We start from the raw sequence: 25,893 nt of genomic DNA, 5'->3' as shown, positions 1-25,893 counted from the left end.
TATAATATGATGTGGAAATGGTTTTCAGCTAATTCATGCTTGGAAATAACAGAGCAATGTTTTCAAAGAGTCTGAATATGCCCAGTACTTCACTAACTACTGGGGTTGCACTAATGACTCTGATAAGTGAAGCTTAACCTACAGACCATTTAGAGAGTGGAATGAGTGTGGGTGGTGACTGGCTTATAAAGTATTTCACACTAGGAACATAGTGCACCAGCTTTCTTTGATCTGGGTGGAGTGCCAGGACTCTGGGCCAACACTGAGTCCTAGCCGTTTAGGGTCCCGATTACCTGGGAGATTCTCCTTGTTTGCAGTGTCACAACCCCTGATCTGGTGACGAGGGAGCTGGAGGGGGAATGCGTCAGGAAGACGTCTGTGGCAGTACACTCTGTATTGCAGCCTGCGTTGGCTAACTTGCTAGGCAACGTCTGAACACGCTTTCTCAAGTGTTTGGGAGTAGTTGAGTTGATCTCCTTTGAGCCGGGACAGAACAGAGTGGCTCTGATCCCAAATCGTTATTTTGCTGCTGTTTAATTAAAAATGGGAACAATTTATTCATTAACTGAGTTTGTCTCTCTTCTCTGTTTTCATTTGGAAAAAGCAATTAGAAACTAAGGCTGATGAGCTAGTATGTAGATACACAAACACCCATCCACAAAGACTGGTGGTTTTCTTTATAGTGAAGGGCATTTATGCACCTGTAATGTAAACTTCTGGCAAAGTTCCTGCTAGAGTTTGTAGACATGGGAATATGGGAAGTGAGCAGTGGGGATGCAGTACTGGCACCTCCACTTTACAGAAGCCAGGCCCTTTGCCAAGATCAACATGCAGATGAGGCTGCGTATCAGGTCCTGAGTGAATTTAGCAGTTGCTGTCCACCCATGCAACCTGCAATTAAGGGTTTTCCTTTTTTTTTTCCTTACCTTTATAATGCCCTCTTTGGAAGAGTAGCTACTTGCACTTTCAGTTGCAGAGGGTTTGTTATGTAAAGGTCACTGAACCACTACTTTTAGATGTGTCTTTATTATCATCTCCTATAGACTTTACAGCATAGCCCCTCTCTAATTTCAACCATTTAGTATAGATGAGAAAAATACTGCCAGGTGAATCAGCAGCTGGAGGAATCCTGCCCAGACACTATTTAAAGCTAAATGTTATGAAAAACTGTAATGATTTCTACAATTCTGGGGATCAGTTGGCCAGCTATAGTCAAAAAGGAATTCTAAGTTTGAGAGGTCTTAGTAGTTGGAGGGATAAGCTGCTGAATGGTCATTAACTCACGCAGGCAGGGAGTTGACTCTTACAGTCTCTAAAGCAAAAGGAAAATCAACTCAGGAAAATGATATGCATGATTTCCTTTCAATGTGTTCTGCTGTTGTTTCTTATAACAGCCCACTGATTCTGTAGTTAATTTAGTAGTAGAGCTTTTATAGTTAACTTGCAATCTCAAGTCTCATTTTTTCAGCGGGTGAGTTCAATCATTTAAACTCTGTCTCAGATTCTCATGTGACAGATTAAGCACCTGCATCATGATTGTAACCAGACATTCTCTATTCCCAAGGTTTTTTGTTGGCTCTTTCTCATTGATGCCAGAGTTTAGTAGCAGCCAAAAGGAGTTAATAATGACTTAGCTACTAACTTGCTTTCTTCTTTAGTCCTTGGTGAAATGAGCTTTTGTAAAATTGCAGACTTGTTTCACTGTTCACAGAATCACAGAATCACAGAATTGTAGGGGTTGGAAGGGACCTCTAGAGATCATCGAGACCAACCCCCCTGCCAAAGCAGGTTCCCTACACCAGGTCGCACAGGTAGGCGTCCAGGCGAGACTTGAATATCTCCAGAGAAGGAGACTCCACAACCTCCCTGGGCAGCCTGTTCCAGTGCTCCGTCACCCTCACCGTGAAGAAGTTCTTACGCACATTCGTGCGAAACTTCCTATGCTGCAGCTTATGTCCGTTTCCCCTCGTCCTGTCTCCACGTACCACTGAAAAGAGACTGGCCTCACCGCTATGGCCGCCACACCTCAGATATTTATAAACCTGGATCAGGTCCCCTCTCAGTCTTCTTTTCTCAAGGCTAAACAGACCCAGTTTACTTAGCCTTTCTTCATAGGGGAGATGCTCCAGGCCCTTCACCATCTTTGTGGCCCTCCGCTGGACTCTTTCCAAGAGATCCCTGTCTTTTTTGTACTGGGGAGCCCAGAACTGGACACAGTACTCCAGATGAGGCCTTACCAGGGCAGAGTAGAGGGGGAGGATCACCTCCCTCGACCTGCTGGACACGCTCTTTTTAATGCACCCCAGAATGCCATTGGCCTTTTTGGCCACGAGGGCACACTGCTGGCTCATGGCCAATCTGTCGTCCACCAGGACGCCCAGGTCCCTCTCTGCAGAGCTCCTCTCCAGCAGCTCATCCCCCAGCCTGTATTGGTGCATGCAATTCTTCCTCCCTAGGTGTAAGACCCTACACTTGCTTGTGTTGAACCTCATCCGGTTTCTTACTGCCCAGCTCTCCAGCCTGTCCAGGTCTCGCTGAATGGCAGCACAGCCTTCAGGCGTGTCAGCCAATCCTCCCAACTTCGTATCATCAGCAAACTTGCTGAGGGTGGCCACTATCCCCTCATCAAGGTCATTGATGAAGATGTTGAACAAGACCGGACCCAGCACAGACCCCTGGGGGACACCACTGGTTACAGGTCTCCAGCCAGACTCTGCACCACCAACGACGACCCTCTGCGCTCTGCCAGTCAGCCAGTTCTCAACCCACCTCACTGTCCACTCGTCTATCCCACACTTCCTCAGCTTTGTTATAAGGATGTCGTGGGAGACAGTATCAAACGCCTTTCTAAAATCAAGGTAGATTACATCTACCGCTCTTCCCCCATCCACCCAGCATGTGACAGCATCATAGAAGGCCACCAAGTTGGTCGAGCACGACCTCCCCTTGGTGAACCCATGCTGACTACTCCTGATAACCTCCTTTTCTCCCAGTTGTCTGGAGATGGTATCCAGCACAAGCTGTTCCATCACCTTTCCAGGGACGGAGGTGAGGCTGACAGGCCTATAATTACCCGGATCTTCCTTCTTGCCCTTTTTGAAGACCGGAGTGACATTGGCTATCCTCCAGTCTTCAGGGACCTCCCCTGTTGTCCAAGACCTCTCAAAAATGATGGAGAGCGGTTCGGCAATGACCTCCGCCAGCTCCCTCAGCACACGTGGATGCACCCCATCAGGTCCCATGGACTTGTGGACCTTAGTACTGCCTAGGCGCTCACGCACATCCTCTTTCCTGACTAAAGGGAAGTCTCCCATTCCCCAGACCCTCTCCCTAACCTCCAGGGTGTGGGATTCCTGCAGGGGAGCCTTTTCACTGAAGACAGAAGTAAAGAAGGCATTCAGTATCTCTGCCTTCTCAGCATCCCCCGTTACGAGGACCCCCCCCTCACTTAGTAAGGGGCCCACATTCTCCCTAGTTTTCCTTTTGCTATTAACATACTTGAAGAAGCCTTTTTTATTATCCTTTATCACTTTAGCCAGATTCAATTCCAGACGGGCTTTAGCCTTCCTCGTCGCATCCCTGCAGGCCCTGACTACATTCCTATATTCTTCCCAAGTGATCAGACCCTTTTTCCACATTTCATGGACCTTCTTCTTTCCTTTGAGCTTGCGCATGAGCTCCTTGCTCATCCACAAAGGTCTCCTGCCACCTTTTCCCGATTTCTTGTTCACAGGGATTCACTGTTATTTGTCAGTAGTCTTAGTTGGGTAGCACCTAAAAGAGAAAATGAGAGTAGAGTTCAGCTTCCATCTGTTGAATGGCTTCCTTCCCTGCTGGGCAATCTGTATGACAAAAGGAAAGAAATGAGGTAGAAATAATTGGAGAAATCAACAATAATGGGGGCGAATATTGAATAGCCATCTTAGATCTTATCCTGAGTCTGACTTTTTCTTCAGCTCCTTTAGAGAGGATCTCTTTGGCAATCAAATTAGAAGTGCGGGCTAAAGACTGAGCGTGCAGTGAAACAAGATGGCAGCCTGAAACCTTAGAACACTTTTCTCCCATGTGGAGAGGAATTTTCATAGGACTCCTGTCAGGAGAACAGGTAGGAATTGGCCTCAGAAAGATCATGCAAAAGGTAGCAGGTGATGAAGGGTCTGAATCTTGGTGGCATTTCTATCAGATGTGTCAGTGACAGAAAGACTGACTTTTTAATTACAGCAGGATTCAACTATGTGAGTTGTTGATGCAAAATATCATCAAAGACTTGTATGAAATGCTTTGTCCATGTTGTTGAGTTCAATCTCAAGGGAAGATACTAAGGATAGATAGAACATGAATAAAAACTGTTGTTGGTGAAGATGCACTTCAAGGCACCCTACTGAGAGGAAGGTGAAGTTTGTAAATGAGCTAATGGAGGGCTGACTATTTTATCGACCATATCGACTTGTGAGAGCCATAAACTGAAGAATAAAATTAAATCCAACACTGCAACCTGTGAATGTCTTTCTTCTGCCAGGAAGAAAAAAAAAGCTTTCAGGTCTCTCTGCTGAAGCAATTGGTTTTTGAAGAGCTTTTTTTAAAAGGTAAATAAATAAAAATAGAAGATAATGACATACCCTTTGCATAGGTGAATAAGATGTTCCTCAGTTGATTTTATGACTCCTTTTCCACTCCTCTCTGGTGTTTATGCAGCAGACAGCAGCAGAGCAGCTGCTCAGTCCTACCCTGGAAACCTAATGTGTGGAATAAGTAGAGAGAATGAGCAAAGGGAAACTTGAGGTGTAACTGGGCCGTTGAACTTGAGGAAAATAAAAAATAAATGTTTGACATAGCCTGCATGTTAGTGTCCAGCCAGAGTTCAGAAAATATCAAGCTGAACAGTCTGATTTAAGCATTACAAACTCCTGTTTAAGAAGGGAATCTGAAACCCTAGTTTCAGACCAGATCCAGAGTAGGATTTAGACATCATGACATTCAGCACAGCAGTTCCTCCCTGAGATTCAAGAACTTGGTTACAGCGCAGGAATGCACAGAGCAGACTTCTGATCATTACGTAATGAATTTATGTGTCTAAGAATAGCAGTCATACCAAATGCAGGAGATGAAGGTGTGAGCCAGCCAACTGGCAATGCTGTTGACACAGGAGAATCTTATGTTCCCTATATTGCCTAGTTTAGAGAGTAGTCTCAGAAGTGGCATTTTTGGAACAGATTCAAACTTTGAGAGTATATCTGGCAGATAAGTGCCTAGCTTGAGTTTTGAGTAAACTTCTCTAATATTTCATGAAATTCAAGGAGGAACTAATACCTTTGTTTCATGGCTATATTACTCATTCAGGAAGTATTAAAGATGAATTTAGCCCTTCAGCCTGCAGCGAGATCGTAAATAATTCTCATATGGGAAAACTTTCAGCATTTCTTAAGGCTGGGTCAACGTGCGCAAGGTTGGAAAGAAAGAAGAAATACAGAATGATTGACAGGTATAGTGACTGAAAGACTAGATTTTTCATAGTTTTCAATGGTTTGCTTGTTCTACTCATAAAGGCAGAGGACATATACAACTTCATGTGGAAAATATGGATGGGAAGTTGGCATACCAATAGCTAGCAAGTTCAAGATGACTTCTTCAGGGACACGTTCCCACTTTACATTTTATCATAAAGAATAAGAACAGTGTTATTTCAACTTATAGCACTAATTGAACCCCACTGATGGCTCAGGTGGCCCAAAATTAGATAAATTAAAGAGCAGATGTTCATAAAATGGCATAGTTGTCTGTTCTTCAGAGAAGGCAATATGACAAAAAATGTGTTAGCCATAGTCTGACATACACCTGGGTTGCAGTTGTGAAATACACTGTGAAACCATCACTCTGTTCATTCTAAATGTGCTGTGGGCCTTCTTCTGTGCCCAGGATCTGCAAAGACATCTCAGAATTCTCTTAAATGTCCTTCCATCATCTCACTTTAATATAGGAGGTGATGCAGACACTTGATCATTATGATTTTCAATGACTCATGGTCAGCAACACAAAGTTAAATTGATTACCAAACCATCCTCCAGGAAATACTGATGGGTATCCTCAGGAATTTAAGCTAGATTCAGGTAAACATCTCCCACACTGGTTCTTCTGATGACTGGAGAAATTTGGTCCCCCTGCTTTCTGTTTCTAACAACAAAGGCTCTGTTCTCGGTTAAGTAAAAAACTATATGGTTGGTAATAAGAAAAAAAAAAAAAAAAAAGGAAAAAGAAGCCAAAACCCTCCACCAGAAAATATAATGATATACCAGAAGAACCGTTTGTGCATTAAAAACCCTTCTCAATTTTCCAGAAAGCATCCAAAGCTCATTAAAAGAGGCTTTATTTTAGCGTGGTTGTGGTTTTCATTTTCTCTCTTCTTAAAACAGCATCTGTCACAGACGAATCAATTTCTCTGGTATTTTCAAGCACATATTTCCTAGCAGTCAGGCTAATACCATAACAGGACGAAGGTATTTAACTATTGCTATTTCACCTTTATTTCAACATTGAGAAATTCTGTTGTGCAGTTCCCATTGAATAGAACATTGGCTGTATGGAAATGTAGTCACAATACAGCCTTTCACTTAAATAATAAAAGCAACAACTTACTCAAAGACTAGTTTTTGAACCATGCAAACTTTCTTTTCCTTGGTTGAGCTGGTGGAATACAAAGTCATTTTATCGTAGAGTCAGATAATAACGATGGTCTCAAAATGCAGCACACAAACTTGGGATTTCATTGCAGACTGTGTTAAAGATCAAACAGGGATAAGGCACAGAGCTATTTCTCAGCAGTGGTGTATTTGGACCAAGCTTGTTTCATTTTATCTACACTCTGCCTCCAGACTCTGAATGCCACTCTGAAGTGGGCTTGTCTGTTATGTTTTCTATGTAACTTTCTTATCCAAAATGTTTTCAAGTTAACACAAAACTTTTCATTACTTCTACTACAGTTTTTTGTCAGACCCTGATTTGAACATGGATGGAAAGCCTCAATTATAACCTTCATCTTCCCATTGAAAATGTGGCTGTGACCACCCAGCACGAAGAAAGTTTCCTTAGTGCCAACAGCTGGATGTTTTTATTGATGTATCCCTCACAGTCATCACTCAGTGAAGTCTGATTTAGCAAGGTACTTAATACATTCTTAATTTTAAGTCATCTTATGGGCCTGTGTAAATCTGAGACACCTCTCAGATACTTAAAGTTGGGCAGATTCTGATCTGAGTCCTATGAAATACACAGATTCAGAATAGTCATTTCACATCTTCTGATTCTGCTACTGCTCATGCTGTAATACTGAGAAAGAAGATGAGGCAATTTTCTCTGTGAGGCATTTTGTTGAAGAGCTGAAACAAAGCTTGCAGGAAAATGGAAGAGAAAGAAAGAGATGGCCTTAGAATAGGTAAGAGTAGACAGAATTGATGCAGAGATAGTCCAGAATTAAACCCATCAATAGTAGAGAGGTAGTTAAAGAGGACAAAAAGTCCAGGGTTAAAAACTGGAACTTCTGACTGAGCTACTGCTATGGATGTTGAAAGCTGATAGGAGACTGGAGTTGAATTATCTCTTGTTGCCATAGCATAGCCAGTGTCTGTGAAAGCATCACATTTATGGCTTGTTTCATGAGCTAAGGTGAAATAATGTTACCAATAGAGTATACTTGGTTTACATGGATTCTATGTACTTCTTAGGTGCATTAGAGTGAGGGTTTATAAAACACCGCAAATGTCTTTCCATTTCTCCCTTTTTGAAAGAAGTAAACTTGGTAATTATTCACTATATTATTAGATTATTTTGGCTGGTTTATCAGGTGGAGTCAACTCGCAGGTTAGATAAGCATCACGATGGATGCAAAGAGTTGCAGCTGTCCACAGCTGTGGTAGGAGTGACTCTTCTCTGCATCAGCAAAAAAAAGCACAGCCATCTTTTGCAAGGTCAACATTTTCCGTACTTCTTTCCCCTGTAGCACTGCCTGCTTTTTCAGAGCTCAGTTCATGTCATCCTCCCTATGTAGTGTAGCATGGCAGAAGAACTTGAACACTGAAGACTATTGTGTAGATGAAGGAAAGTTATTATTCAACACTTCTGGATGGATCCTGACTAGATGTTAAGAAACAAGAAACTCTTATTTACTCTTCTTCTTATAGAGCCCTGACTATGCCATCTGGCCTTAATGAGACTGTTTTCCCATCTTTACAGCAAAACAATGCCTACTAAACCTATGACAAGTCTAAATTATTTGCTTTCTGGAAAAAAAAAAAAAAAGAAAAAGAAAAAGTAGTTGCTTTCAGCTTCAAATCTATCTGTTATTCTTGTGGTTGTTGTACATATACTTTTTTTATTTTAAAAAAGTACAGAAGATGAGAAGACTGGAGGGTAGTGCTCCAAGACAAATTTTAGTGGTTATTACTGTAGCAAATAGTTGGATTTGGTAAACATATGAACAAGACTTTTTTATTCTCAGCACTTTTTTTCCCCCACAGAAGAATGTGAGCCACTCTTTATTAGGTGTAAATTGTGTATTACTGCATCAAGAGAATGATGTTGATTTACATGGGATCATGGCTTGGCTTGCTGAAGCTCTGCTCCACTTTACTGGACAACTTTGGAACTGTAAAGTGGCATCCTACTGTTTTCCTCCGCAACCCTATTCCTTGCATCTCCCTGACCCCAGTTTTTGTGTTTCCTGATCTTAAAGCACAATGTCTTCATTATGGTCAGAGAAAAGGCATAAGGAAAAAGAATGTCCTGATTTGTCTTTTGACTGCAGTTCTTACTGGTATTTATTTCAAAGTGCAATTACAGGAACGGAAATGACTATGCAAAAATGGCCTTTTCCTACTAACAATCTCAGCTGCTTGTGTACATTTGAGTCAAATCTGCAGACCTTTGTTGACATAACTTTTATTGCAAGTCATATTTATTTTCCAGTCTCTGTTACAAAATAGACTAGTAGGAAAGTCTGTCTTCAGAGAGGAGTAAGGAACCAGAGGGACCAGCAGAGCAAAAGTCACTTCTGTCCGTCGCTGCTCCTGTACCAGCCTTTGCTGCTGGAACTGTTAGCTTCTCCTGCCCCCTCGTGCAGACTTGTGAACACTGTCAGTATTTTTTGCTTGCAGAAATCTGCCAGAGAAACAGCTAAACAGTATAAACAAATATAAGACCTTTGTGATATAGCAGTTGTGTTGAATACTGTTCTGCAAAAGAATCTTTTTGATAGACATGGAAATAAATGTTCAGTCCTGCACTAGAAAATCTCTTAAGTTGCTAGAAAAGATTTCTTGAGATCTTGGTTCTCCAGGCTGTAAGAAGTAGAGGTCTCTAAAGATATGTTCAGATTTGAAGCTAACTGCCTTCAAGAGTGTGACCTGAGGAATGGTATCCTTGGTTTCCTCAGGAATTAAGTATGGAAAGGTCAGCTGAGCCTTCCCGCTCATCTCTGTAGGATGTTGGGAAGAGCTCTCCCCTCCCTGTTCAGTATCAGTTCACTGGCACATAGTTGGGTCCCCCTGTCACCTTTATCTGATCAACATTATCTGCTCTTTATCTGATCATCCTGTATTCAGATATCTCAGCCTAGACTTCTGCTGTCCTGGCCTACGTCTCTCACTATAATGAATTTTAAAGATATCTTTGAAGTGCATTTAATTGAAAAAAATATATCAAACAATATGGCGATCAAAGGGTGAGAGAAGCTGCAATGTCTAGGTTTCACACTGGTATTTCACTGATATATTCACTGATATTATTAGGAGCAGCTGAGGGAGCTGGGATTGTTCAGTCTGGAGAAGAGAAGGACCTTACTGCTCTCTACAACTACTACTGCAACTATAGGGAGGTTGTGGTGGGGTGGGAGTCAGCCTCTACTCCCATGTAACTAGTGATAGGACTAAAGGGAATGGCCTTAAGTTGTGTCAGGGGAGATTCAAGTTGGACATTAGGAAATACTTCTCTGGGAGAGTGGTCAGGACTGGAATGGGCTGCCCAGGGAGATGGTAGGGTCACCATTCCTAGAGGTGTTCAAGAAACTTTTAGATGTTGTACTGAGGGACATGGTTTAGTAGGAAATATTGGTGATACATGGACGGTTGGACAGAATAATCTTGGAGGTATTTTTCAAGCTTGGATTCTGTGTTTCTACGACTTAATGCAAGGATTTATATATCTATACCTATCCTAGAACATATTCATTTTGTTTTTGACAGTGCTAACTTAGGCAAACTTCACTAAGGTTAATGGGAGTTCATTTGAGCAGAGGATTATTACAGCTGAAATCAGGACCCTGGTATTTTATCTTTTTTTCCCTAGAATGAAAGTGGATTGATCTGTGCTCTAAATATATCACAGTAGAAAATACTGAATAATACAGCAGCTTTCTTATGTTATTTCTGAGGACCAAACAGTTTAAGGACACAGACCAGGTTAGATAACTAATTCTATTAAGCAAATAGCTATATTTGGTATGGTCTTAAATATCCTTATGCTTGAGATGCAGCTGAACTGCCTTAGGAAAAATAACAGCAGTAATACTGAGCTGCTCAAGAGCAAACAAATAGGGCAAAAGGAACCATCAGAAATGCAATCCTATAATTCTTTTATAGGGGTCTATTTTGTAGGATTTGGGCCTTTTAAATCTTTCTTTGCATAAGAAAAGCAGTAATAAGGCCCCCTCCCTTAATTCTCAGAACAAGGGCATAATATTGCTGCTACTATTGTGAACAGACCCTTAAGATATATAGGCTCTCCTATTCTCTAAGCTGGCTTTACTTACTGGAAAATGTAGCTGTAAGTTACAGGACACCATTTTGTTGGGGAAAAATCCTAATAAAGAAAGGCACAGAAGAGAAATCTGCTAATAGCTGTTAAACAAAAGGATAGAATCCTCTGTGTCAAGAAGTCCGTAAGCTTCTTGATTGCTGAAGGGAGGTGTAATAACTTTCCTGAGGAGGTATAATAGTGAGCTTGCTCTGCTGCTCCTTTACCTGCTTGTGCTACTGCCATAAATTAGATAAACAGCTAGATGGATCTTCAGTCTGATCCTGCAGCTCTGTTCTTATGGGTCTCTCCATCTGAAACTCAATGGGACCAAAAAAGCTGTGATCTACAGGGAAAAGAATTAAATTGAGAGTAATTTACACACTTTCTCCAACACCAAGCTTCAAATGTACAAAACAAGTAGCAACGAAAACAGAGAGTATAAAAGAACAAAAAAAAGAAAAAAAAAAAAAAAGAAAAAAAAGAAAAGTCACAAATGAATTAATCCAATCCAAACTTAAAATAATTCAGCCTAGATAGAGTGTCGTTGCTGTTACTGGAACTTTTTTTAAGGCCTCAATTAAGCCTTGAGAAAGAGAGCCAATGCACCTTTAAAACTTTCTGCTTAATCAACTATAGCGAATGCTCATTTAATGATTGTCTTTTTGTACCAACAAGAAGTAACAATGCTTTTAGCAAAAGAAATGGAATAAGAGAGAAATTGCCTAATCAGCCCTGCTCATGCAGTGCTTTGTGAGAGAGATTATTGAATTTTCAGTCTCTGCAGAATTTTAATGAAGCTCCATCTTGCTGGAAAATCCAGCCCTTTGTCAATAAAGTTCAATAACTCGACCACCCATGTAATAAGATGTACTGGCTGAAATCTTTCACTTGCCAAAGCCAGAGCCCTGCAGGAATCTCCCTGAAAGTTAAAAGTACTTATTTGTATTGTGTATTTTCCTACAGTCTGCATGCAGTGGTATTTTTATTTAGTGTAGTGAATGTCTATTTACAGTGAGGTAGAGAAAAAATTCAAATTTGTCTCAGTGTGCTGGTTGCTATTCTATTAGGAATATTGCCCTACTGAAAGCGCATACAATCATCTTGTGTTTAGGACTGCATCTGTCACACAAAGGGAACAGTAAAACACTTCACTAAGTTAAGAAATAAATAAGAAAGACAGAACTATAAGCATAGGAAATGAAAAGCATCTTATTAAGATCTCAGGTGACAAAGAAATAGGCAGAGAAATTCAGAAAACTACCGAGTAGACCTTTCCATCACTGCTGATGTTTGGTACGAGGGAACCAGGGAGAACGCAACTCTGCTAAATTGGTTAGAAACTGGGTATCACCCCCCCCCCCCAAAATGTAGTTAATTTGGCTGGATGTGTTTGGAGAGTCTTATGTGGTCACCAAAATTTGAAGATTTAAGAAATCAGAAAGTAGAAGGTCCTGAAAAGGCGGTTCTGTTGAATAACTGGGCATACAAGAAACCTCTCTGCATAGCTAGTTTTGAATTGAAGTTCCATTCTGAAACTACAGGATCTTTTCTTGCTAAAAGATTCATTATGGCACTATACTACTGCAGTGACAAATTGGTTTTCATTGATTGTCTTTTTCCAATGGAAAATCTTCTGCTGAAACTATTTCCAAGCGGTTTATCCTCCAGAAGTCACACTTCCAAAGTGGAATTTGTGTAAAGGAAAATCCATAGACATCAAAAGGGAGGTGAGACTTGATGAAAACAGTAGAAGAAAGCTCAGTAGTTTGGATGAAGGTACACAAGCACATCAGTGTCATTGGAAAACATTGGAATGACACTCAGAATTTCAGTCACAGATTTGCAGCAGCTAGAAGTTCAGAATCGACTCTGACATCAAGGTTGTGATAGAAATAAGAAGAAAAAGCCGGCAATATGCATGTCACAGCAAGCAGAAGAGTGTATGAAGATTTCCTTGTTCAGGCATCCGTGTATGTCTTCCAGGTAAATTTTTAAATGAAATGAAGTTAATGCTAAGAGGTTAGAAGGACAGAATAGACAGGAAAGTAATTAGAGATACCCAGAAAATGGAGAACAGGAAGTAAAAGAAAAGCAATGCAATGGCTAGTGCCTGTTTTATATAGACAGGAGCAGCCCAGAAATGTTTAATGAAGAGCCCGATAAACTATGGAAATCTGTCAATCAAAACAGTCTGTGCAGTTGCAACGTTGGAAATTGCTTTGGGGAAGAATGGTTTTCTACTGCTTATTTCAAAGCCTTATGTAAGCATGCAAAAAAAAGCATTACAAGTTTCAAAGTCGTTGCCCTGGAAGGAAAAGGACTAATGACTGTTGAAACCCTGGTTTTTGGTAGCAATACAAAGACAATGTTTATAAGTTATATAGGAATCTGAAATTCTTTCTGACCTACATGATTCAAGTCATGCAGATAAAAGGAGATGTGGTTAACAAAATAATTCTGTTCCAAAACTTGTCACAGGTAGCATTATAGATGCTTTGGGAATTTCAGGAAATTCAATTGTAAATTGAAAGAAGAGAACAGATAAGCTATCTGATAATAAATATTCAGAAACATTACTAAGGTTTGAATCAATAGAATACTTAGTTTATCAGTGGAAGAAAGAAGGGCAGAAAGGGAAAGAGACTGGGAATGCATAAGGAAAAGAGAAATGATTCTGGAAGGAAGTAGTGTTGATGGCCTTGCTGAAGAGTGATTTAATGAAATGGAATTGTCCATCATGTTGGAAGTTAATCTAAATAAAAAGATTATTAAATACTTCCAGGAGAATTTTTCTTTCATGTCCAGCCAGAGTAAAAATCAAAGAGAAGTGTAAGAGGAACGTTACCTAATTTTTAAAAGAAAAGAGACTTCTTTCTTGAGCATTAGTTAGGTTAGAGTTGGACTAGCAGACAACATATCAGGGAAAGGAAATTTATAAATAAAATTGTGGAGAGAATAGATATGTTATGAATAGGCTGGTAAATTAGTGTGAAGGAAGCAGCTATTTTAAAGGTTGTGCAAACCAAGAAAGATTTAAATGAACAAAGACTGGAAAGGAAAAAAAGGAGAAAACACACCAAAGGAGGAAACATATGAAAGTTAATATTTGAGACATAAGATGTGGCCTAACAGCAGGAGAAAAAAAAAAAAAGAAGAAAGGATAGTCAGCTGGACCAGAAATCAGAGAGGGTGTAGAGAACAATGAGCTTGCATATTCTAGTGTTTGTTTGCTGGAATCAGATAATTGCCAGAGCATTTGTGGTTTGTGTTTTAGAACAAATGTCTGGGAAGTGTCCAGGCTTGATCTTACTGTGGGTATTAACCATCTAAAGTTTCTTGGTTGTTAATGAACCTCTTCCTTTCTAGTTGCCAACTCTCCTAAAAACGAGAGTAGTCACAGAAAACTTTTTAAGTTGTGTATTGTCTGTCTCCTTTCAGATGAGATAAAATGTGTCATTGAATGATACACCCTAGATCCCTCAGAAAATATTGCACCTTGCAGGTGTTAGTGGGTAAGATTGTGTGCTTTTGTGGAAAGGAGCCTGAAAAATCTATCTTAATTGCTTCTTTTAGTTTTACTCTCCATTATAAAAAAATATTATATCTCTCGTCCTTCATATGGAGATATTTGTTATAATACACAGCTTCGTGTATTATCCAGAATACGTAGTATTTTCTTAAAATATATAATTTTAAGGAGGTGAACGATTAATCTCCAAGTGTTTGAAAGTGAGGGCAACTGAGCAAGATATACTAAGGGAACTGCATACCAAGGAGGCAGAATTCATGTTGGTGCCCAGATCCCCCTTCAGAAGCAGCTTATTTGTTCACTTAATACACAGGGTTTCCATATCATGAGTAGCAATAAAGAGGCTCTTAAGCAAGATTGGAAGCCAGTTGCTTGTGAAATGCATGGCTTTCTGAGAAGCAGCAAGTCCACTATGGGATGCCAATACTTCCAAGACAGAGATTCTGTTGTAGCCTTGCAGATGACAGCTATCTAGGTCATTGTGGATAATTATAAATCTGAGATTCTATTTTCTTTCTTGAAAAGGCACAAATAAACTGTGAATAGATGGATACCTTGCCAAATTGAAATTGCGGGGGTTATCAAGATTTAATTACATTAAACATAAGATATTGCAACCTTGTTAACAGCATGTCTGAAAGGTAAGAACTACGAGTTTTATTTCTAGCTTTGCTAAAGCATTCCTTCAGTATGAGAAACTCATGAATCCAAACTTTGTTGAATTTGCTCTTGCTGAGAAGAATTTCTCTTAAGACACTTTACAAAAAGTAAAGCATATATTTGTGGATTAAGTAGTTGTTCTTTCTCTTCCTATATGCCTCATTTTATGTCTGTAAGATATGTTTTATGTCTCTTACATAAGATAATACAGTTAAAGATTAGTAGTACAATAATAAAATGATGCTAATGAGTCTGCAAAACTAAATCCTGCTCTGAAAATAGATTTGATAACAAACTGAAGCTATAAAAGGGTATCTTTACTATGAAACTGGGCAAAGCAGCATCAGTGACATATATAATATAGACCAGCATAGTGATTAAGATTAGTTTTTTTCACAGATATATTTTCAGCAAAGAGACAGCACCATTAGAGAAATCAACACTGCAGATTAGAGCTTGAGAGTATTGTTGACCTTTATGAACTGATATTTTTGGCCTTGGATTCACTTACTTTCAGCTTTAAAATAAACATTTTCAGTTTAATGCAGCTTAAGTTGTACAACTGGAAAATGCTGATAATTGTATTACCCTTCTTAGTTATTGCTTATGATTTCTAGTTTTCCTTATCTATCACGAAAGGCTATTTTATGATTTTATGGTATGAATACTGAGAGATATTTCTACCTATCTCCTCTCATGACACGTCTCCCTTTAGGGAGAATATGAACATTTCAACACACTGGAACTGTGTCTCTGCAGTACGTGAACCAAACAAGTTGAGGAGGCTGGAGGAAAGTTTCTTGTTTTTGGTTGGTGGGAGTGGTTTCCAGTACTAGCTAAAGGCTTGGATTATATAGTAACTGCTGGCACACATCATTACAGGTGTTTCACATCTTTCATTTCCTTCAATTCTGTATCAGAGTTTTCAGACTATACAAAGTGATATATAGTGACTATAAGTGACTATACAAAGAGCTCTGTTACATGGATGAAAGTACAAATCATAAACATTATTCTTCCTCTCTAATTGCCACACCTACCTTCACCACATTGCATAAGGATCTTTGTTTTCAATACATAAAATAAACAAGTGCTTAAAGAAGCTGGATACTGTAACAATGACGAACATCCTACTTATGAATCTACTCCTATAATTGGGTGTCTCCCTTCTCTTTTATATTTGTTATATACGTATCTCCAGTATTGTTTAATGTATCCCTATATGGTTACCCTTCTTGAGATGTGTGGGAGTGTTAATTGCCTGCTGAAAGTAAATGGCATGCAAGCTTAGGGTAGAAGACTCTTATTTTTTCTTTGTATTTTATACGAGCTTTTCTTGATTAATCCTGTGCTAAAGTTAAAGATTTTTTAAATTTTCTTGGCCTCACTTCATCCAAAAAGGACTTTGATTTGCATGGAAGGAAAGATTATACAGAAAGGGACTTATATAAGTGAAAGCTGATTGAAAAACTCTCCTTTAAAATGTCTAGTCATTTTAGTATTGCATTAAAATTATTTCCTTACTCTTCTCAGCTATCCTTCTGTGTCTTTGGTTTGAGGAAAAACATATATCATGTAATAGACTGTTAAATCTCAAGAACATTTCCACCCTAAATCTGCTGTTTTAAAATTGCGGATAGATCCTAGGACTTAGATGTCTATTGTTCTGCTGGGAGCTGGGAAGATGTTAGCAAACTTGATCTGCTTCCCTACTGGGGATTAGCAGAGGACAGCAGGGTGTGGAACAAACAGAGCAGTTGCTCTCTGGCTGTATGTTGTTACTTTAGGGGGTCTGAACCACCCCTAGGGAAACAATATGTAGATCAACACAATTTTTATATATTAAAAAAAAAAAAAGATAATAATTGTGAAATAAGATAAATTACCATTAGGCAGAAGCTTCAAGTGTCATTTTTGATTTGGTATTCAGAGAAGCTTTTTAAAGACAACCTATCATTTTCATTAATCATTAAAATTCCTGTGTTATATAGCTTTTTTTCTCCACAAAAAATTGGAAAATGCAGTTTCCTGCTTTCCCCCTGTGCTGTACTTAATGTTGCATTTTAAATGTGTAACTTAGGCTTAGCTTGTCCTAAAATTCTCCAAAGCTTGTTATTTGTAAAATGACGCTCTTGCCCTCTCCAACCTTCTATTGTATGAATGGCAAGGAGAAAAACTGAGGAAAAGAACTGAAAGTGTTTTGTATTCTTGCTGCTAACAAAAATCCACTTACCACAGGGAGAAATTTTAGCTCCTTCAGCAGGCCAGTGGCCTACTTTGAAATTTATACTCTTGGTGAATGCCCATTTTCCACTAGGTGGCTAAAATATACATTACTCAGTGAGTAATAGATATAAATGTGTGTTTACACACTGATATTTTATGCCACTCCTGGAAAACGTATCAGCCATATTTGCCCCACTAACCTAAAATTCCAATTAATACTGAAACAAATAAATTGTAAAGAAAAGAAATTATCTACTATATGAATTTCATAACTACCTGAGATTTCAGGTGAGCTTTAAATATTCTCTGGTAGATCCATTTGTCAGAGAGGAAAGAACAATTGTCATAAGTCATGAAAATAGTGGCCCTTTTCTTTCCTAGGTAGAATTTCTGCCTTGAACTCCATTCTTCCTCAGGTAACCTTTTTTTCAGTAATGATAAAAATACTCCCAAAGATTTCCTATGGCCTCTGATTTTGAGTAGTTCAATTATGATATTCAGTTTATAGCAACTTCTAATGAATTAGGCAGGGTGTTTTTGCATTATGATTCAGAGGTGCCTCTATATATAAACTGAGAATAAGCATTTCAGAATTGTCAGAACAATTTCATCTAGTCTATATGCTGTTATAGTCTAGAATTTTAGAACAACTTAATTATGTGAACATTGCAAGGGTAGTAAGGAAGACTGCTTATTGCTGCTCACAGCAGAGAAAATACATGATAGGTAATGAGATAAAGCTGGCAGAAAATAGTAACCTTGGTCCAGAGAGTTCTCAATTCTGAATCTCCTGCATTTGTAGAGGCATGGACATGTAAATCTTTGCATGGTCCTGTGAATGTTTACAGATGGAAAGCCTTCAGGGAAGTGCCAAGTGGTGATTAAGTCAATGGATATACAGTAAGCTTTGTGGCTCCTCAGGAGAGGACCCAAAGTATGTAACTACTGAAACTATTATTTTTATAGTGTTATGTTTAACTTAGTCTGTATATCCATATATACAGTCTTGAAGAAGTCACCCAGTGTTAAGAAGTGAATCAGCAGAAGCATCCACAGAAGGTAATAGAATTGTGAAGGCTTTTGGCAGAACCACATTTGACTCATCTTTTGTCTTTTTGGCTTATTTCTCCTGTTTCTTACGCAGGGCTTCTCACTACTGTGAGAAATAAATGATTTAACATTTCTGCTTTCTTTCAAGTGATCAGGATCAGTGTTTAAAAACAAAACAATCCATACAACAACAACAACTGTTGAATAAAGGTGTTCCTAGGAAGTTGAAGAGAAACTGGTTCTAGGCTGAGTATTGCCATGATTTGATCCATTAATCCATATGATATTCAGGTTCATCAAGAGATCAGTTTTATGCATAAAGTGGCTGATATGACATATGAAGTAGTGCTCAGTAGTGAGCCTTATATTTGAGTCCCTCTGCCCAGATTCTGGTTTTGTACTCCAGGGTCACTGTTGGTACAGCCATTTTATTGCGTATTGCACAGCTGTATTTTTCAGTCATTATGTCTCAAATGGCCCTTTCTGACTCTGGTGTCATCAAGTACCCCCTGAGCTTTGCACTACTGGAGTGTGACATTGCCAGCCCCTTCATAAAGTAACAGCTGTACTCCAGTATCTACTGGCCTCTTGTGCAATTTCTGTGTCTGTAGATTGCTTTGCTTCATAAGTCTGTGTGAGAAATGGGTCTGACTGCTCTTATTTCATACTGTCATTGCCTATTGCACTTTGAAAGGTATATAGAGCATAAGAATATGTAGTTACCATGCCACTGAGCCTCCAATTTCTATTTTAGTACTGCTTGATGTCACCTCTTCATCAGTGGCCTTGGAGAAAAGTATGTACAATGGAAGAAGTCTGTCCATTTGCAATGGACAAATGCAAATTCTTGTTCAGATCAGAATCTGTCTAAGCGATGTGACTGTCACAATGACTTACAGGCTAAATAGAAGAAGATACACTTTTTTCACATCTTCACAATCCCTTTCCATTTTCATTTTTTTTTCTGATGTTTTGATGGCTCTCGAACTAGAGCACGTTGTTAGACAGATGTGAAAACCATTGTGCCATGGAAACCACCATAGAAGGGTAATTCTAGACCTAGACTTAAATCCGACTTAGCGTGAGCAGGTGGTCACAGCTCCTGTCCACAGAACTGGGAAACGTTGAGAAATAGTGCAAACAAACAAAAAAAACCCAAGAAAACAATCAAGAAAGAAGACATAATTTATGCTAATATCTAAATTCAGCAAGGTATTTGTTGTGAAAGTGTGCAGTGTGCTGATTGAATCTGTCCAAATGTGTGCAATAGCACTCTTTGCTCATTCAGATGTGGTGATGAAAAACATTCTGTTTTTCCTTTTCTCCTTCCCTCCCTGCAATTTGACTTTTTCTGTGCCTTCCTCTTTGCAACTTCTTTGCAATTGGCCTTTGGCAAATGAAAACACTGCCTGTAATGATTATAGTAAGAAAAATTTTGCAGACTGTAATAGCCTTTCTATGCAAACATATGCTAATATTTCTAAAATGAGTGATCTATACAAGGCTGGATAATATGTCGAAGCTCTTTGCCACTTAGAATGTGGAACTTTGCTTGTGTGTTATTTCCACAATAGTGAAGCAGCGATGTGTTAGCAGTGCATATAAATTCCATACATTTTTTTCATAGTGAATTTTTTTTGTCTTTTTGTAAAAATGCTTATTCCTCATTATGTCAAACCAAAGCATCCAGAAATGTAGATTGACTCTGTGTATGTGGTGGCTGTTACAGAGGTGTGTGTTTTACTGTGCATCCTGGTTTCAAATTCCTTTCAGTGTTTCCTTGTTGAGTTGCAGTATCTCTGAATTTTATGGATATATCATTAAAATTTACTTGTTTAGATAGCTTTCTGGTCAAACAGGACTGTCAACAGAAACCATCAGATATAATGTGCAAATCTGCTTTGCTCAGAAAGTTAATCCTCCCAAGTATCTGTATCAAAGAGTTAATTAGGCTGAACTGTGTCACATTTTACAAAATATGCCAGACAGTGGAAAATATCACACGAACTGAACTTTTGTATGTACAGCTTGTATGAGTTACATGGCTCCCCCAGCAAGTCACTCAGTTTATCAGCCATTTTTTTTTTTCTAATTTTTGTGCCATGGATTCACAGTGTTATTTGGCTCTGACTGTTTTCAGTCTCTTCCCAAAATTCCAACTGAAATCATGTTAGTCTTCTACTCAACTCTCTATTCCTTATTTGATACTTATCTCAGAGCTGGCTCAATACACAAGTGAAGCAGGTGTTTATTTCCTAGGTCTGGGGAACCAGTATAGGCTTACTGTTTTCTTTTCCTATGTCAGTGCTCTGTAATTCATCCAGCTCCATCTCTCCTTCATGAGACTGCAGACTCAGTGTCAGCTGCTTTGAACTTACCACTACAATGCTCTGCTCTTCTGTAACTGACTCACTTTTTGACTGCAGGCAAGTTGCATTCCTTCTCTGCACCTCAGTTTCCCATGCACAAAACACGGAAGACAACCCTTTCCTTTCTGAGGATGTAGTGAAGGCTTAATATTTGATTTATCTTTCAGAAACAGTGCTATTTATAGTCTGTGTTTACCCCTACCTTCTTGCAACAGTGGTGTTTAATCAGTAACGTTCATTGATGCTAGAGGCTAAAAACATTGAGAAGAGATGGAAGTGAGCTAGTTTTGGTCATATTTTTTGTGTGTGTTTGATGACGGAACTGGAAAAATCAAGTACTATATGAATGTTATCTTATCCCTCAATGAAAATTATGGCAAGTAACTATGATTTCCTAAATTAAGACTTCTTTAAAATCTCTCACCGTGTATGCACACATACATGTGTGGATGCTGACACTTTGTCTCTGAATTGCATTTGTTGTAAGTAGCATGCTTAGAAGTCAGCAGGCATTTGTTTATGCAGCAGGGTGGGTGACAAGAATGTGTGATTGAAAGAATGTGAAATCCATTTGTCAAATACTCAATAAGGTGAATGCTGGAGATACTTAACAATTTGCTTTGATGGTGCTGTGCATTTTCTAATTTATTGGAAGCTTGCTTCTTTCATAAGGTAAATTATGTATCATTAATCTTTCTGGGAAGCTGGTGTCCTCAAGTTAATTTAGTGATTATTTTCTAAGATAATCTACCAGCTAGGAAAGTATGATTAGATCAATATAGGGAAGTAATCTGGCCATCGGTGATTTATGTACATGCACATACAATAAGCACCCCACCACACTTGACCTCACCTCTCAAAGGCATTCACATTTATTTTGGGAAGTGAAATATTTTATTTCAGATCTTTTGGCACTAGATGTTGATAGCAGCTAAGATTTATAATGGCAAAGGGAGTATGTTGATTGATCTCCACACTCATCTACCTAAACATTTCTGAAATGTGAGAAATTAGTACTGATTCTTCAATAAGCTCCATGAAGCCAAAGCCACGAATCAGTGTACACTGCAAGAACAGAGTTCTAATCAATGTTAGAAGGACCAATTGATTTTTAATTCAAGAAAGCAATTAAGCACGTGCTTAACTTCAAGCAGGTTTTATGCCTGTGGTAATCAGCTCCCTCAGAACCCATGTGTCGATATGGCAGAGCACTGGAGGTTGAGAGGAAGGTCTGGAGACAGTCCTGCTCATCCACAAATCACATGAGGCTGCTGCAAGACAAACTGAAATGTGTGGAAGGCAGTGAACTGTGCAGACAGAGCCTGTGGCTGTTTACCTTCCAGATAATTGTGTCCAGGCATGCTCCTGCAGTGCATGGACACCCTGGAGCTTCAGTCCTCACGAATACTTCAGTAATATGCTTCAGTGCGACCAGTCAGTGAACTTGGTCTCATCTGCAGCCTTGAGGCCACTTGTGCAAACACTAAGAGACAGATACTTTGGTCTAAGGATGCAGCAAAGATGATATTCTGTGCTTTCCTGTAGCAAGAAGTTGTTGAATCAGACCCTGTTCAGTTTACCCTCACTCAGCTTCTGGCATTAGTAATATTCTTCGCTTCCAGCATGAAAACGAATATTTCTAACCTGGAGTTCCTGTTACAATAATAAAAAAGGGAGACAAAATCTAGATGAGATTGGTACAACCTGTACATTAATGAGAAAGTTAAATGATTTAAAGAAAGTGTTTTTCTGCCTGAGTCTCCTTCCCAGCTGCAAGCTTTTGAAAAAACTATATGAATGTTTCTCTGATAAAGTCCATTTTTGCTGCCTTCAGTGAATTTCCTGGTTCCAATTGAAGCTGGAAATAAAATCAGCAATTCTTTCCAGCGGCAGATATTTCTATCATGTTTTCAAGCCAGAGGGATGTTTTGGTTGAAAGTCTTTTCTCAGGAGATTTGCTGCCTGATGAGACAGGCAAATTGCTTGTGTAATGCTACAGAAATTAAAAGACCAAACCTGCTCTCCATTACCATCATTCATAATACATAAATGACAGAGAATCACACTCTGTTTTCTTATGCCACAGAAGAGTACAGTCCAAAAGTTTAAAGAATAACTGAACTTTGGATATTGTCTATATGGATTTGATTTTTGAACTTCTAAGGTTTACTTGTCACTGAAGCTAATGTGTTCCAGAAAAAGCTGCCTCCTTTTGTGACCTTCTACTCCTTTTTATTGCCTAACTACTGTACTCTACTCCATTTTTTATTTCACACTTCACACCTTTGTATTTGGATGCAATTGGGATGAATGCCTTGAGAAGTGATTGAATTCGAAAGACTCCAACTTTCTCCCTAACTTTTGTTTTATAGAAACCTATTTTTTGCTGCAGCTAACCTCTTGGAGATTGCTTTTTGACAGTAGCCTGCGAACACTGCAGCATATTATCCTGCAGGATCAAAGGACAATTTTTTTTTTTTTTTTTCCAGTGAAATCTTTTCTAACCTTAGTAATCATGCTAGCTTTCAGCTACTAACCCCACTAGCTCTCAGCTACTAACCACAGTAGCTGAGAATCTGTACACAGAGTTGAACCCACTGGAGCTTTAGAACTCAAAGGGTTATTTCATTATATTTTCACCTTGGAAGACGTAGCTTGAAAGATACGTTGGGTTATTTCATCAGACATAATGGGATAAAATTGTACTTATCACTTTGAGATATATAGACAGATATATGGTTCCCTATTGCCTGCTGTAGGGATGATGGAGAAAAGTTTTATGTTAAATAAAATGCCCAAGTTACCTGCGTGTTTATAGGATCAGCTGGTGCTCATGTACATCCCAAGTCCCCTTGATCTTCAGAACTCTTCTACCCGTTCCTTAGGCTCATAAATTTTTCCTCAATCGAGTTGGAAACAAATGAAAATGAATGTCTCCTACTGGCCTAGCAGTGCATTAATGGAGGATTACCTGTCCTGGAATCAAAACAGAGCTGTTCCTTCACATAACTGTTCTGAATCATCTAATGCATCTAATGCAGGTATGTCCAGCCTTGGGGCCACACACTGCCCTGGATATCTAGTAATGTAGCCCCAAAAGATCACAAACTTTTAGCGTAATTATGGGAGTTTTTCATGAGTTGATGGTGTGTAGCTAGAGCATGGACTGTGTAGGCAACAACAGAACCCTGTGGAAAGGAGGGTGCACTGCAGTGCTAACTTCACCTCTTGTATGTGCCACACATACAGTCAGGTCAAAACCTGCATATATTACACATTACATGTGCTTGTGCCACTTGGCTAGTAAAATGGAGTGCTTGCCAGAAGCATTTCAACCTACCTCCATGTGTGTGCCTGTGAGGATGTGCATTTTTTGTTAATCAGCAGATATGTTTATTAAGTTTTCTTATTTAATTATTGAAATTGAGCAAATATAAAATTGCCAAAAAATAACCAATCAAGACTTCTTCAATAAGATTAATAATATCACTGTAGAAATGGTTTCTTTGGTGCCTTTAAAAGGCATGGTTAAATCTCTTAATTTGTATGAAGCAGTACAAATTGCATTTAAACAATTTTCTTTAACCTTTGTGAGCACATTGGACACAACTACTGAGGAGTACCAGTGATGGTTGATAAAAAAGAGGGTCTTATAATATTAATAGAAGATGATGTAATTGCCTCTGGCAACTCGCACTTGATAAAATATCAATGCATTGTACATCAAGAAAAATGAATAATGTCGTGTAAACGTCATCAAACTTGTGAATTTCATATAGTCCAGATGATTGAATTGTCACCAATTCCACGAGTTCCTTAAAAGTATGGATGCTGATTACAGGGACAGTGTTTACTTTTCCAAAATAGTGTGGCTAAGTCAGGGTAAATTACTAAAAAGATTTTATTATTTATGAAAGGAAATCAAGTCATTTATGGAATCAAAAGGAAAATTTGTGCCAGAATTTGGAAGGTGAAAAATGGCTCACAGATTTAGCATTTTTGATTGATTTTACTGCTTATTTAAATGCATTAAACATGCATCTTCAAGGTGATAGCTGACATATCTGTGCTATGTTTCAAACCATAACAGCATTCAAAATGAAACTCAAATTATGGCAAGTTATATCAAATAATTTTATGCATTCTGATGCCTTGGCTAAACACTTTTTTGAAATGCATGTGCGTTTTGATACCCTGGCTAGAAATATTTTCACTGTGAACAGTGAAAAATACACAGCTGTTATTTCTGTTTTATTACAGGAATTTGAGAATAGGTTTCAAGATTAAAAAAAAAATCATTACTTTTTTGTTATATTTGCAAATTCATTTGCAGTTGACATAAATACATTACCTGCGAACTTTCAAATGGAATGTAGAGAGTTGTAATACAACATTCAACTCAAACTAAAAATTGATCACATCTCTTTATCAGACTTTTATAAGACCTAACTTCCCAGATAAAAATACCCCTTGCTTCATGGTCACACCTTATTAATGTCATGGCTTTTTGGCAGTACATATGTTTGTGAACAACTACTTTCAAAGATGAACAATGTCTATCAAATACTGTGGGATAAGTAACCTCTTTCCTCGTGAAACTATACCAGTTCACAACATTATTGACTGTGAAAATCTGAAAGGGGAGAAGAGAAGGACACTTCTGTCCCATAGTTACAAAGCTGTAAGAGAGATGTGAGAAAAATCTGGCTTCAGCTATCATTATATGTACATTTACTGAAATTATACAAGCACTGGAAACTAGATCTCCCCTTTGTCGGATGGGTGGCATTACCATTTGCATTTCCGTGGATTTCCTTATGCAGCAAAAGCCCTAAAACATTGGTGTTACAATGGTTGATTCTGATTGCAAAGGCCAACTCCCTTTGAGAATTTAGCACTGACTTTTGCAATAGCTGGATGTTTTATAGTTAGTAATTACAGACATTATCTATTCTAATTTGCATTTTGATATTCTCCATTCTCTTAGGTGAGTAATGATAGCTCAGGACTTAATTATCACAAATGCATAGCTTTTCTGCCCCGAATTTTAGTCTGTTCTGCTACCTCTGTCTCTCATCTGCTATGTTCATCTCTATTGCAATACAAATGGAATTTTATTTGCATTTTCTACCTTTGCTTTCCTCAGATTTCTTTCCACAATGTCCTGACTGTTTTGCTCTCCTAGCAGTTCCAGTCTGTGATACTGCTCTGTAAAACTTCACAGAAGATATGCTTTTCTTCTCCTTGATGTCTTGCCTTACTGCAATATGTAAA

This window comes from Meleagris gallopavo, chromosome 5 (genome assembly GCF_905368555.1).
Source record: "Meleagris gallopavo chromosome 5, MGAL_WU_HG_1.1, whole genome shotgun sequence".
Taxonomy (NCBI): Eukaryota; Metazoa; Chordata; class Aves; order Galliformes; family Phasianidae; genus Meleagris; species Meleagris gallopavo.
Note: the sequence above shows the minus strand (reverse complement) of the source record.